General features: G+C 37.6%; 1 long non-coding RNA gene across 1 annotated transcript; it reads right to left on the bottom strand.

The window, feature by feature from the left end:
• Positions 1 to 1,309: 1,309 nt before the first annotated feature.
• On the bottom strand, positions 1,310 to 10,747 carry LOC128261988 (uncharacterized). Its single transcript, XR_008268303.1, has 2 exons — positions 10,603 to 10,747; positions 1,310 to 1,658 (listed from the first exon to the last, which is right to left on the bottom strand). It is a non-coding gene; the product is annotated as an uncharacterized LOC128261988 (long non-coding RNA).
• Positions 10,748 to 14,665: the final 3,918 nt, after the last annotated feature.

The following is a 14,665-nucleotide window of genomic DNA, read 5'->3' as shown; positions in this document are numbered from 1 at the left end:
ATCAGGGCCCCGAAAACTGAAACTGGACTGGAGCGACAGCGACAGTTCGTGACCTGATTGGCAACTAGCCATGAAAGCAAAAGCACCGAAAATGATTTTCACTCTTAAATTAGTCGTCGCATCGCATCGCATCGCATCGCACCGCCCGCCCAGCTGACAGTTGAGAAATTAAGTCAAACCATCAGCCAGCAGGGTGCCTGCCATGTTTCTGTCCCTCCACACCCCTAATCAGGGCCAGGTTAAGTGTTTACGTGTGCACTTTAGCCATCATCAAAGCCCAGCCAGCGGATGTCACCTCAGAGTTGGGAAAAGTGCGTTGGAGTGTTGGAATCACAGGGAGTTCGAAAAGGTTTGCCTGCTCTCTTCCGACAAATAGTTGGGAGAAGGTTTTTAAACTTTAAAAACTCTACGTGCATAAAAAGCTTTTTACAATGTTAAACTTAATTTTTTTTTTAAATGCTTGAGTACATTTCGTCATTTGTAGAGGTTTATACATTATATTTAATTTATTTATATTTTTCTAAATACTATATACATTTATTTTAAAGCCTTCTCTTTGAAATCAACAGTCCGTAAAAACTTATATTGATGATACTCGGCGAGCTGTAATTACTCCCTTATTAAGAGTTCAAACTGTTGCCAGCTTAAATGCTACTTAAATGCACTTAAATATGGTTCTTCATCAAGAACCCCGCACCTCAATCGACCTCAAACCCTTTTGTGGCCATAATTATCACTGAAAATGGCTCAGCTTCAATCGATGCTGAAAAATGCAGACACAAACAGTCGCACATGACAATGAATGTTAATTGCAATGGGGAGACAGAGACTGTCTCTGTCCCTGTCTTCTCCTCATTATCCCTCTCGTCTGCAAATGACTCTGGAATTTACGCGCTCAAATGATGTTTAATAAATGTATAACAATAACAGAAACATTTTGCATTAAGTGAAGCCACAATTGTTAGTGGCCTGTGTGAAGGTTTTTTTAATCTGATGTGGCAAAGGCAATAAAAAGATCAGCAAGTGTCAGGTCGTAAGGCTTAAACTCAACCGGGAGAAGTCATCAGCAGCAAATGGAAACGAAATATTTGTAATGCAAGATTGTCATATAAATTGCACATTTGTCCCTTTGGGAAATATAAAGCAAGAGGAGGATTAAAGGTTGAGTTGTTGTTGGCTATTTTGGTTCAACGCAAGCTGGCAAATTTTAAAAAATAAAAATTATTTTAAAATTTTGTCTTTTAGATCGGAAGCTCTATTGTTAAAAAAAAGTAATGCAGGAATAAAATAATAGCTTTGACCATCAAAATTGAATGCATTATTTTCGTTTTAATTCCAGCATTTTTAATGAACTTTATCGTTGAACAATTTTATGCCATCATCGACTCTTGGTCTAAATTAATTAATTTATTTATTTTTGCTTACCTTCCGTGTGTCCTATTATGCCAATTGTAATCAGATTTAGTTAATCTCGCATTGAGAGCTTTCATGCCACTGGTTAGGCAAGTACTTTTCCGCATTAACGGCATTAAAATCTATTTGAAAGTTAAAAAAAAATCATTTTAATTATCCATTCAAATTAGTGAAAGGACCTGGAAAAACGAAAATTAACTACAGAACTTCGTGCTATTGGTTAATGAGGTCAGTTTATTTGGATCCTGCAGGAGAAAAAACAAAATAAAAGTAAATTGCTTTAAATATGTTTTACATTTCTAACACCTGCTCCTCATTTAGTTAAATAATAAACACCCATGATTATAATTTTATATATGATATTTTTATTTGTTTGTTTCTTTAAATTAGAATTAGATGTTCGTTTAGCCCTTCAGGGGTCCTGAAAATCAAACACTTGTTGTCAAATTTTGGTAAAGTTAAAAAAAGACTAACCACGATGAGCCTGGGAAAAAGTTAAGAGAAAAATTGTATGGAGCGACGAAACTAAATTTATTTGATTTGGAAAAAAAAGCTTTATGTATTTCAGAACCAAAACCTATTTTCTCTTTGAATTTATCGATCCCATATCCTAACCTTAATCCTTGATGTGCATATGGACATTCAGTCAGATTGGAAGTGACATTCATTAAGTTGACTTTAAGCCGCATGGCGCTTTGTCCGCATTAATCCTCTTGTTCGACTTTCATTACATTTGCGCTTATCTGCATAATTGAAATGAATGTTTCAACATTATTTGCCGTTTTAAATACCGATAAAAGAGCGCATAAAAAATGGATATATACCGGACATGTATTTGTATTATATAAATGCACAAATGTGCAATGACATATGAAAAACATATCATTAATTTTAAATAACGAAATTAAACAATTAATTGCCAAAGACATGGTCCCCGCGCAAAAGTCCGCGACAGCAAATTTAATTTCACATTTCAATGCACAAACACTCTGTCCCAAAGAACCGATCCCAACTCAAACTTAAATGTATCCATTCCCACACGACCGTCATAAGTAATTAAAAATTAAATAACTATCAACAAGCTGGCAATGAAAAACTGCCAAACAAAAGAAATACATTTGCTGGCCTAAATAAATAAAAACCAGTTAAAAGAAAAATCGGGAGATTTTAATAAAATATATGAATACTCTAATGAAAAGGCCTAGTTGCATTCATTTTTAACTTGTATGTACTTTTAAATATATTAACAACAATGTTTATAGGCTTTGAAGAAGTAAACTTTTTATTTCAGAAAATTTGTTTTTGCCTTATGCTAAAAATTTGTTTAATTTAATTTTAATTATAGCCGCAGAAAGTGTATATACATTTTGAAATTACGCATTCGTATTGAAAGCAAAAGTGGACAAAACAGCAAGCAAACAAGCCAAAAATGGAAAAGACAGGAAAAAATACAGAGTTCGGTCGACAGGCGGACAAACAAATGAAATTCATTAACAGCCATCTAATTACACCAGACAATGACAGCCAACGGACAGTGGGCGGATGAAGGGACTGGGCGTGGTTTTTAGCCTCTGCGTGTGCATTTTGCATATAAATTGCCAAATTAATGAGCACCCGAATGAGAAACCGCAGCAAATAAAGCCCAAATAAATTTATAAATTTAAGGAAAACGGCGGAAAAAATCTTCCAATTATTAACTAATTGTGTTTAGAACTTAAAGGGTCTTGAATCTAAAAAAAAATAAGGAGATGTTGAGAAAATGTTTAAGAATATTAAAAATTTCTCAATAGGAAAATGAAAAAATAGTAATTAGTATTTATTGTAATATGCAATGTTGAAGATAATCATTAGGAAATAATTTTAATATCTTGAAATGTATTTAGTTCTGTTCAAAAGAATCCCCTTTTAGATTCTTTTAGAACTTTTAATTAACCTCTGGCTGCATTCTGCGGTCTGGTCAACTTTTAGCTCTGGGATATTTTATACCGGTGAAGGGTGGACGAAAAAATTGGTTTTGGTCAGGTGGTAAAAATACGGCCAACATATGCATATGCTTGGCCTAGACCCAACAAGCCGAAACAGAGTCAGATGTCAGAAAAGTCAGTAACCAGAGTCTATGGAGGCAAATCCTAGTTCACTTAAAATTTCACATTTCCTTCCGGACACTCGAAATGCTTAAGGGAAGCACATGGATTGTCGAGGGAAATGCGGAGAAAGCCGGAGCGAAATGCAGAGGATGGCAGGAACTCACACAGCCCGACACTAAAAGCTGCTGTAGGAGCTTAAGTTAACAACTTATGCCGGTTGTGGAGATATCATGGCTGCAGAGCCGGCGCTCAGCTCCTCGAACGGCGGGACGAAGGACTCGGGCCAAAGGACATCTCGCACAGAGAATGCATTTAGGAAGGAAATTAGTAAGTAAATGTCATAATTTGCCGAAGCCACTGGAAAAGGGCTTTGGGCATGAAAAGGGGATTACGAAGTCATTATGGACACATATGCCTGAGCCCTCGCTATCCTCTCACTTTCGCCCGGCAAGTGGAAATTAATGGAATGGGTAGTGGGGATCGGGCACCTTGGACTGTCATTCAGCGCGGGCTAATCAAAATGCAAATTTCAATTTGCCAAGTATGAGACTGAAAACAAACAGGGAGGTAATATAAACGTAAAACAAAAGGATAGAAATGCGTTGGCTTATACACTCACAAAAATAAAAAGTCGAAAGAAAAGTAATCAAAAATAAATAAAGGGTAAACCGAAAAGCAATAAATGTGTTTTGACATTAAGTTAAAACGCACAACAAATATATCATCAAAAGGACTGGCAAAGTGATATGATATAAATATGAAATAAACTTGGTGAAATAAATAAAACGCTTAGCATTAAGAAAAAAATTTAAATGTAAACTAACGAATTTGTTTAATAGTAGCTTGTTTAATAATAGTGTTAAAAAGTAAACACCAAAAATTTAAATAAATTAACTCAATTTAAACCCATAAACTTTTACAAATTGATTTTAAATTAAAATCACCGAACTCTCTAAGCTTTATTACTTTTCCAATTCATTTAAGTGTAGTGAATATAGAAGCTAACAATGCTTATAATAACGAAGTCCCAATTGCACAAAATCTTTGACTTTTTACCTTGGCCTGAAGAGGCGAAGACAGTGGCTGCCTAAGGAGCCAAGGACCCAAGGGGTAGATACAAATGGCCCAATAGCTGGCGACGCTAACTGGTTGTTGTCAACACAGACTCTCACACACAGACAGGCACGGAGAAAGGAGAAAGTCGAGGCAGAAGCGAAGAAATGGAGGAAGGGGAGCTGGCTAAAAGCGAGAGTTGGTCACAAAAGACGAGTCGTAATCCTTTTCAATGTTAACTTCCGCTGTGCCCACATTGCCCTTGGCAAATTACTTGTATCCTTTTCTTTCTTACTTTTTTTTTATTTTTTTTATGTATACCTTTTATATATATATTTCCTGGATGCTTCGTTTTATTTTTGTTATTTGTGCGGCAACTTTTGATACCGTCAACAGAATTGAACATAGCCGCAAACCAGAAGCAGCAACAACTTCTGTCCCTGCTATGGCATATTTTCTTCTTTGGCTTTGAATTTTCATTTCGGTTTCTCCTTGTTTTTCCTGGACTCGGCTGTCTTTGGATAACATATTTTTATATATTTTTGCCGCCTTTTGTGTGGTTCCTGGCCGAGAGAGCAAGGAATAAAATCCCTTTGTGCCATCGACGAGTTTGTCAATTTGTGGCAAATGCAGTAAACATCATCTAATTGACGTTGAAACTACCTCCTGCCAGAGTGCCACAAAAGGTTTGACCTGCCGCACTACAGTGCTTTCCCACAGTTTTCCAGAGCACCTGGGTTTCCTTGCTGTGCTTGACATCTGTCCATGTGTCTTTCTTTTAAATCTTCTCGCTTTTTATAACAAGATTCCGTGTAGGACATTGGGTATTTGCAATTGAATTGAAACGATCAAGTAACACAACAATTGATTTGAAAGGATCTTAAGAATATTTATTTATTAAATATTTCTTTAAGTTCTGAACTTAATAGAGGTCAAATGCTCATAGAGTTTCTTAAATTGAAGTACTATTTAAAATGTTATCATTTTTAAGGAGGAAAACATGTTTGGAAAACGTGTGAGTTCTTATACCTATTTAAAATTATACTTAATATGACCCTAGGGTATTAAACATAAAATACCTCTGATAAGCACATATGTATTTCTTGTCATTTCCCTCTTTACACAGCTTCTTAATCTGGCCCGTCAACACTGACATCAGTGGGATTGGTCCAAAAGGGATAAACAAACGACTAATTCCCGCCTGTTTTGCATCAGGGAAAAGCCCTTCCTCACATATCCTTCTTTTAAGTCTGCCTGTGCCTGTCAGTCGGTTAATGTTGCTTTGCATAATGTTTTAAATTGAGTGATGGATCGGTTATGAAATTATATCAATGGGGGCTAGCTTACATAAGCAAAGTAAAGTTGAGTTGCAAGAAAATTGAATTGAAAAACAGGGTAAGGGAACGAACGGCATAACTGTCGTCATTTTCAACAAGTCTATCAGTCAAAAATCAAATTTTTCGTGTGTGTGTATCACAGTGAAGAAAGTTTTGGGATTTTAGTAAAGTTTTACAAAGTGAAGTGCGTCAAGTGGCAGGGGAAGTAAAAGGAGGGAATTATACAAATGTTTAATATGAAGAACTGAATTTAGTTTTTAGTATGCCATTTTTATTAATTTAAAAATATTTGCGGCTTGTGGTTTATATTCGCAGTGCTAATTAATGTGATTGAAAAAGAAACAAAAAAGACCGTCCAAAGTTTATTTTTAATTGAAATAAAAATTATCTGTATTCATAATGTCCCACAAAATGAAGTTTTCTAGAGTGCATTTGAGTCCAAAAAAATTAGTTAATCCTTAAATAAATGTTTGTCAAAGAAATTCTTTTATTTTGAATAACTCTGAATATCTTTACTCGAATTCACCTATTATGCCGAGGAGCTTTCTTTTGTTTTCTCGTGTTGTTTTGAATTGTTGAAATTCCTTTCGGTTTGCCAGCGTTTTATTATTTTCACTCTGCTCCCGTGTTGTTACCTGATTTGTTGTTATTCTTCTAGTTATTGTTGTTGCCCTCATTGCGCATTGTTTGCGCTGCTCGCGTTTTGCTCAGTTGCGGTTCAACGCGCCCGCCACCCACCGCCCGCTTTCTCCTTCCTCCTTGCCGCTTTCATCATCATCAAAGACAACAGCAACAGCAACAATAACCAATTTCTGAGCGCGGCGAAAACTTTCGCCCGAAAAAAGTTTTTCTGCACATGCCAATGGAGGCGAAAAAGGGTTCCACATGCGTGCAAGTGCACTCATCTGTGTGTGTGTGTAAGTTTGGTTTAAGTTTTTAGCATACACCAAAAGGCAGTGGGGCAAAGTAGGCGTGGCAGATCGGCGGGGGCGAAGTAGAGGCTCGAGCAAAGGCGAATGGCACAAAACTTGCACAAAAGACCAGCAGTCAGACAGCAGTCGAATGTGTGTGTGAACACTCCACAAAATGTTAAGCATGTATTGAAAGCCAAATGTTAAAATCACATTTAAACATTTAGTAACACAAAAAAAAAAAAAAAACAACATAGTAAACTAAAATAAACTGCTAACTAGTGTAATAAATATATAGTGTTTTTTTATATTTGGCTATAACAATTTTCTTGAGATTTGATTTGTGCAAACATTTTCAGTTATTTCAAAAACCTTTTATCCCAATTAAAACCACAGAATAATTTAGATCAGCATTCAAGAAATACTAATTTAAGTATATAATTTTTACGAATGGAAAAAAAATGGAAAAGGAATACGTATACTCTTTTAATTTTAAGCTTATTTACTTTTACACTTTGGTTTCTATCTATAAAATTACGCGCTGAAAAAGACTTAAAATTAAATTGATTGTTTATAAGCTGTCCAAAAACTGACTTTAAGGCTTATCATTTGTTTTTTGGCACCTTACCGCTAACTTTTCGCTCAGTGTAATTGCAAATGCGAGAGCTTAGCTGCGTGCCAGGCACACCTTGAGGAAAATTTTGCGCCTCGCCCGCAAGCAGACATTGGTTAACAAACTTTTCAACTACCTAACGCACACACTCGCACACATGCGTGGCTTGAGAAATTATTATAACACGCCACGTTGGCAACCTTTTCATATGCCAACAACTTTGGACAGGACTGCAAAATTGGGAGGAGGGATTCGCCGGGTTCTTGGCAAGTCCTGTGTAGATATAAAATTATGCGCGTTTATTCGTAAATTAAGTGTGCTGGGGCTGTTGCTCTTTGAAAGTTTGAAAGCAAATCGCTGGCTAACTTGGCTAAAAAGGGAACCCAAGGGGAACTTAACCAAAGCGAATGCACCTTGTGTGGTTAGAGGGGGGTGCCTGGCACGTGCCTGGGCGATTCCTTTCAGCCAGCGTGTTTATTAAAAATGCACAAGTCCTAAGTGGTCATGTCCATCGATAGCCGCAGCCGTATTAAATTTATTTAACAAGTCTTCCAAAATTACACTCCCTTGCAGGCTGAACGCTAACCATCTTGGCCCACTCTTTTGCCCATGAACCAAGTGCTTTTCGGTGTCTGAGCCTCAGGACAGGAGGGTGGATAGCTAGCACAACCTGAATAGAATTAAAAATATTAAAACAAAAGAAAACAAAATAATCAACAAAAAATAAAACAAATTAATATGGCTTAAAACTATTAAATTTTAAATGCTTAATATTCAGCATCGACATAATCTTCGCTCCTTAAAAGATAAGTGAGGTAGCACAAGGAGATGCAACATTGAGGACGCAAACCCAATGGGGCAGACACCACAAAGTGGAGATGTTGCGGAGCTCCGAACCGAAGCTCGGAAAAATTCAGCTGCAGATGCCAAGCGAAGCGCAGCACACACAACATTATTGGCAGGTGGAAATAGCAGCCAAACAGGTAGCCAAAAGAGGGGGCGTGGCAGGGTAAAAGCTTTGGAGCGCGCTAAAAATTTTTAGATTTTCAGAACATAACATTTTACGGTTTCACGGTTCATTGCCACATGCAGGAAAAGTGAAAGATACATCGCCATACAGATGCAACTCACTTTCCACTGGTGTGCTTGTGCACAAAAAAATAAGTAACGCAACATTTTTTTAATATATAAAATATTTAAGACAGTATAAAGACTGCAACATAATAAAAACAATTAATGACAGATAATTATCACACAGCATTTAGTTTACTTTGTTAAATATACATTTCTTACACATTTTAGTTCAAAACATATAAATTCCAGAAAGTATTTAAAACAAAACAAAATGTAATATTACATTTCTCTGAGTGCAGTACAGCACATATGAAACCGATACCTTTCGTTTAGACGCTTGAAAAGCGTTTGATGAGCTCGAGGGGACTAGAGGATATTCAGGAGTGGGACCGTGGGCAAGGATAACTTTTGGGTTTTCGTCGATTTTGTTTTTGTTAAGCTTCAACCAAAATATTTTAAGCAGTTTAGAAACTGCTCATGTATATCACAAGAGTTCACATATCACGCACACAAGAGACAGACAAAGAAGGGGCCACAAATTTTCCCCTATATCGATGCAACTTTTGCTTTTGTTTGGATTTTGTTTCACTTTTTTCGCCGGATTTTGTCCGTTGTTTTTAATTTTTTTTTTTTTTTCATCACTCACTTTGGTCGTTGTCTCTAAGCCTTTTGATTTTGGCTCTAAGCGTATCGGATTTTCGCATATTAATTCGTTTAAAATGTGTGCAGAGTTTTATGGTGTCATTTTTTAATGGTTTTTCGCGAGAAATTTATGCGGATGCCTTTTGTGGTTTCTCGACTTATGGAACTTAAGCTGGCTCAATTTCTATTCAATCTTATTGCGCTCGGTATTTAGGAATTTAAATTAAATTTTATAAAAGTCCTATAGTATATGGAAAATAGGTAACATTAAGTGATCAATTGTAATTATATGCTTGCGTACTTTGTTATTTTAAATAAACCACAAGTCGCAAATTCTTTCTCATTTTCCGTTCTTTCGGAGGCTTCCCTTTCTATATTTTCATCGTCGGTTTAATGACTAATAGGCATAAATAAATGTCAGCATTCCTCAAGCTGCCCTGTGCGGTCGGTTTCCTTATGGCCCCACCCACCTCCTTGAAACCTGAACAGCCTCCTCTATATTGATAATTTATGTTTATTGCTTATGCAAAACGCAAAGTCCAATAAGCGGCAAATCAAACAAATTGCTGGAAAGTTTCCATCCGCAAAGAAGTGGCAGGGCCAACTCGATTTAATGGGGAATGGGAAGCCCTAAGCTAATGGCATTTGGCTCGTTGATAAGCCTCTCGATCTCGAAAATTAGCAAACAAAGTGCGTAGCCCTAAACGCTTCTGCCTTTGGCCTCGGCTTTTCTCCCTCTTCCCGGCGCTTGCATTTATTGTTTTTCATTTTGGGTTTTCCGCAAAGGTGAAAATTGTGTGCGAAAAATCGTACGTGCGTGAAAATGAATGACGGCGGCCAAGTGTAATTGTCCAGCGGTGGGGTGGGATGAACGCTTTCCGAGATGGCTGCGGTCCCGAAGAGATTGGGGATGTTCGCGTGGCGCTTTCCCGTTGGCGTGTGGTCAGGTGTTTGTCAGAGATATGACCATGCCCCCTCGTCCATATGATTTAATGTTAATCACATTTAATGGGGGCGTCAGGACGAAAATAAAGAATAGAAGGTAGGAAATGGGAAGCGGACGGGCATATTGAAAGTACAAGCTCGTAAATTTAATTTTACACCAACGAACCGCAATGAATAGGAAAGAAAACGACAGAGAAATGTTGGGAAACTAAACTAGGAAACATATTGCAGAATATAATGGTAAGAGATATACCTCATGCATACAATTTTAAGAGTATCAAATAAAAACAATTTATACTTAGTTGATATGTATATAATAAGTAGAGTATAACCATAATTAAATTATAAATGGTGGTTTTACCATATTTTATAAAAGTTGTTGAATTTTGACACCCTTAGAAATTATCTCTAAGCTCTGGTGAACTCGTTAGCATCTCCAATAGCTTAAGATTGGTTCTAGTTAGAAAATTTTATAATATTTTATTCATTTTGTAATGAGATAATAAAAAATATAAAAAAGCATATACCCTCCGGAAGGGTGTGAAAAATAGGAACGGTCACAATGGCCAAATGGTGCCGCTACTTGGCTCCCTCTCAGCTTTTCCATCTGCCAGACTAGGCCCATAAATTTTTACTAAGCACACGCAGTGCGCTCTCCTCTGGTCTGCTCCATACTGCCACCCTTGCTGGCCTGGTCATCTATTTCCCTGGCCTGAGAGATGTGTCTACGTCTGCTGTCCGTTATTCTTTTTTTCCTCGCTTTTTTATCGTTTAATTAAAATTCGCAACACGTAAATCCATTTGAGCCGCTGCTGCAATCTTTACTTTAACCTTAAGGCGGTCCAGTCCCAGTCCCAGTCCAAGTCCAGCTCTCCTGTTTCCATCTGCCATTGCTGAGTGCTGTGAGCTGTGTGTGTGTGTGTGTGGTAAATCCTATTTTTCTATTTTGTTGCCCTATAAAACCACTTTACACAATTTTCGTCTTTTGTTTTTCGATTTTCTTCATGTTGTTCTGCGGCCATTCCTCCTGTCGTTCTTCTGATGCCCTAGTTGTTAAGTTCTTTTGAATGTGCAAAATAGTTGGTTCTTTGATCGGTTTTATAAAAGATTAGGATAGATTTTGTAGATTCGAATAGTGGAAGGACTATTCCTTTGCTCTTATTTAAGCTTATTATATGGCTTAGCCAGTAGGCAGCTTGTAACATTACTTTATTATTTGTCTTTTAAAATGTTTGTTAAAAATAAGTTAATAAATAAACAAATAATAAAAATTAACAAATTGTTTAACGTATTTGTTAAAAATTTAAAAGGTATTTCTTACCTTTTTATCATAGTTCTGTAAAATTATTTCCAGCAGGCGTAAGAGTATAACAAGGTCGTAATGGTGAACATCTCTCGCCGTTTTGATTTCGCTGCTTGTGTTGTTGCTGGTGGCCTGCTGAAGCCCTGACTTTTACCAATTATTGCTAGTGCCGGGACCAGCCAGCGAATTAGCCTTTGTTGGGCAACCAATCAACTGGCGCCCCTCCTCCCATTGGTATTTCACTGTCTGCTTCCCCTTTCGATTGCCGCTGGCTTTTCATTACTTTTCTATCAACGTACTTAGGCCATTGTTGTGCAGTTATTTAGCACAATCAACACCCGATGCTGCCGAGGGTCGACACCCCCACAGCCACCCATTTGATGTTCTCTTTGTCTTAGCTTCACTTAGAAGGGATATCCTGCTACTTGGGGCAGCTTAGTAAATTTTATCAATGGCAAACATTTCTCCGGGACTGCACCCCGCATCCTGATGGGTGTTCCACCTGAAGGCAAGATCCTTTGTACATTCACGTTCCAGTGGAGATGCACACAAAATTAATGGAAATTGCTCTGCACAATGTACGGGGCAATCCACTCGGAGCCAAGGCGGAGACAGAGGTATTAAAAAATTAACAAAAAGCCAGCTTTCAAGTGGCTAACTGGAACTACAAGCTGGCCCCGACTTGAAGGCATTCCATGTAATTGTTGCAAGTCCTGCCTCCTGCCTGCGATTGCATTCAATTGGAATTATCTATGAATGGCCGAAAGGCCAGACAACAGAGGAGTTGGAATTGTAGGCGATAAAGGATAAGGCAGCTGAGGGCAGCTGGGCGCCCACTGATTGCTCAGGGATCTTGTGGGCTCTTGGACAAGTTGTTAGGCGCTTAACTTGGGCTAGAAATTGTATAGAAGCAGTCGAGGGCTGTCGAAAGGTTGGATTAGATTTTAAATTACAGGTAAGGTGAGCTCTAAAGGATTTTAGAGCGGTTTGAATACATTTGTATACCTATATCTCTATTTACCGATTAATTAACGACCCATTTGGTATGCAATATGTAATTGTTATGCGCTTTTTAGCTACGATCATTTATAGCTATTAAATAGCTACTGTTTTTAAACAAAATACTCTTGTAATTACTGTTACTAATAATGTGCTCTTAAGTTATTTTGGTAAATATCCAATAGCGATGGAAATTATTTTTATAGGCTCAGAAAGTTGTAATTTATTTCTCAGCCTAGGTACAGATCTCAAACTTAATCAAAACAAAATTAAAATATTTAGTAATTATTTCACTCATCGGCTAAATTCAATTCCCATCGACTTGGTTCTTTCTTAATTTTCTCGCTTCTTGTTGATTAGTTTTAAATGAGTTTCGCTAGCGGCATTGCTTGACTTAACCCGCTGCCGTCTTAACCCTTTACACCCGCCTGCCCTGACTGATATTCACGCGCCTCGGCTGATTGAAGTGTAATCAGCAGGCAGTCAGTCAGCGAGTCAGTCGCTCCCTCACTCAGTCAATCAATCGGAGAAGCTGCGGGCCATGTATTAGCAGCTGAATGAAATGTAAGTGAGCAAATCGTAATTAAAATTGCGCCCATCAGCGGCAACAGAGGCAAAAACAAAGCGAAGCGGGCCAACAACAAGCGAGGCAGCAAAGTACGCTCGAGGACGCAAACAATATGCATTAGAGCTGAACGCGATGAGGGGCGTGGGAAAGTGCGTGGTGGGTGGTGGGTGGTGACGCGGGAGCGGGTCAAAGCACTCGACTGTCTGACGGCAATGACGTTGACAGAGACGAGACACTAATGAAAATGCATAAGCAGTTGCAGTCAAGGGAAAACAGAAGCTGAAAATGGGAGTACTGCTGACAGGGACTGCAAATGTTCCTGGAATTGGAATCGTAAATGGACTATACACTCACATATTTTTTTTATAAAATTAACCAAAAAATAAACCCTTTAGAAGATCTTGCTAACATTTAAAATCTTATTAATATTTTCGTAAATTTTTTTTTGGATATTTAATATGATTAAATTTAATCATATTGGTCGTCCAAACAAGTGACGCGAGTTATTTTTTATTTGTAGTTGTAATTTATACATTTATTTATTTTCCAAAACAAATTAAAATGGGAAACATTTCAATTTTTTTTATCAGAATGTATTTTAAACGAAATATGATAACATCAAAGATAAATATTTTCAATCCTTCGCTTCAGAAGCTCGGCCAGCGAAAAGGGCGGTAAAAAAGGAGTAACAGGATAATGAGGATTGCGGCGTGCGCAAAAAAAGGAGTTGACGAATTGAGAATGCGACTGCAAAACAAATGCTAAAATGGGCTGGACAAAAGATGAAAGCGGCTCACTCATAAATGGGGTGACACAAGTGAAAAACGAGGCTGGAGGGGGATAATGCACTGCACTCGTCATATGTGTCTCTGTCTGATTTCTGTTTGTCTCTGTCACTCACTCAGGCACTCAGTCGCCCTGTCTCTATCGCCTTTGTCAAGCAGCCCCGTCGCCCCGTCTCGCTCGCTCCCTCTGATCCGGATTCTGAGTCTCCGTCCGGACTTAAATCAAAGTGAAAAGCGTGCTAATTGCATTAAAAGCATATAAACAAAATGCAATGCAAGGGGCTGTGATAAATATATAAAGCAAAAGCCCAGGCCCTGAAAGGCCCTCGACTGAATGTCACTGTATGTGTACCATATATCTCCCCATCTCTCTCGGTTCGCCCCGTCCCTTTTCAGTGCCCTTTGTGCTGTGAAATTAAGCAAATAAGCTAGGGCAAAAAAGTTATGGAGATCCAAATGGCTTTGTAGCCCCTAGTAAAGCCCTTTTCACATTTTGAAAAGCTTTAAAGGACTCGAATAATGTGACCAACGAAAAGGTTGCCACTACTTTCATTGAAATCGTTGGATAATAGCTAATCGGTTCAGTTGAGTTTAGGAAAGGTTAACGGCAACTTAAGTTAAATGGTTCTTATCAAAGTAAAGAGTTAAAAAGAGTTGAGGAAGCTAAATGTTAAAATATTTCTAATACTATTATTAATAATTTTAAGTTGACAAGTTAACAAATCAAAGTATGTTTGCATATTTGCATTCACTGATAGGAAGCACTTCGTCATAGTTTTTATGTGCTTTAGAATAAAGCTCTTTTGAAAGTTTGTTTTGTTAAAACCTAATAAAAATATGATATTTGTTAGAAAAAAAAATTTTTAATAAAGCAAAATACGCTGCGAATTTTGTTTTTCATTTTTTTTTTGCTCTGTTAATTGTCTGATTTCAGC

This window comes from Drosophila gunungcola, unplaced genomic scaffold, assembly GCF_025200985.1.
Source record: "Drosophila gunungcola strain Sukarami unplaced genomic scaffold, Dgunungcola_SK_2 000001F, whole genome shotgun sequence".
NCBI classification, from domain to species: domain Eukaryota; kingdom Metazoa; phylum Arthropoda; class Insecta; order Diptera; family Drosophilidae; genus Drosophila; species Drosophila gunungcola.
The sequence above is the reverse complement of the archived record's forward strand: the minus strand, read 5'-3'. Positions and strand labels throughout refer to the sequence as shown.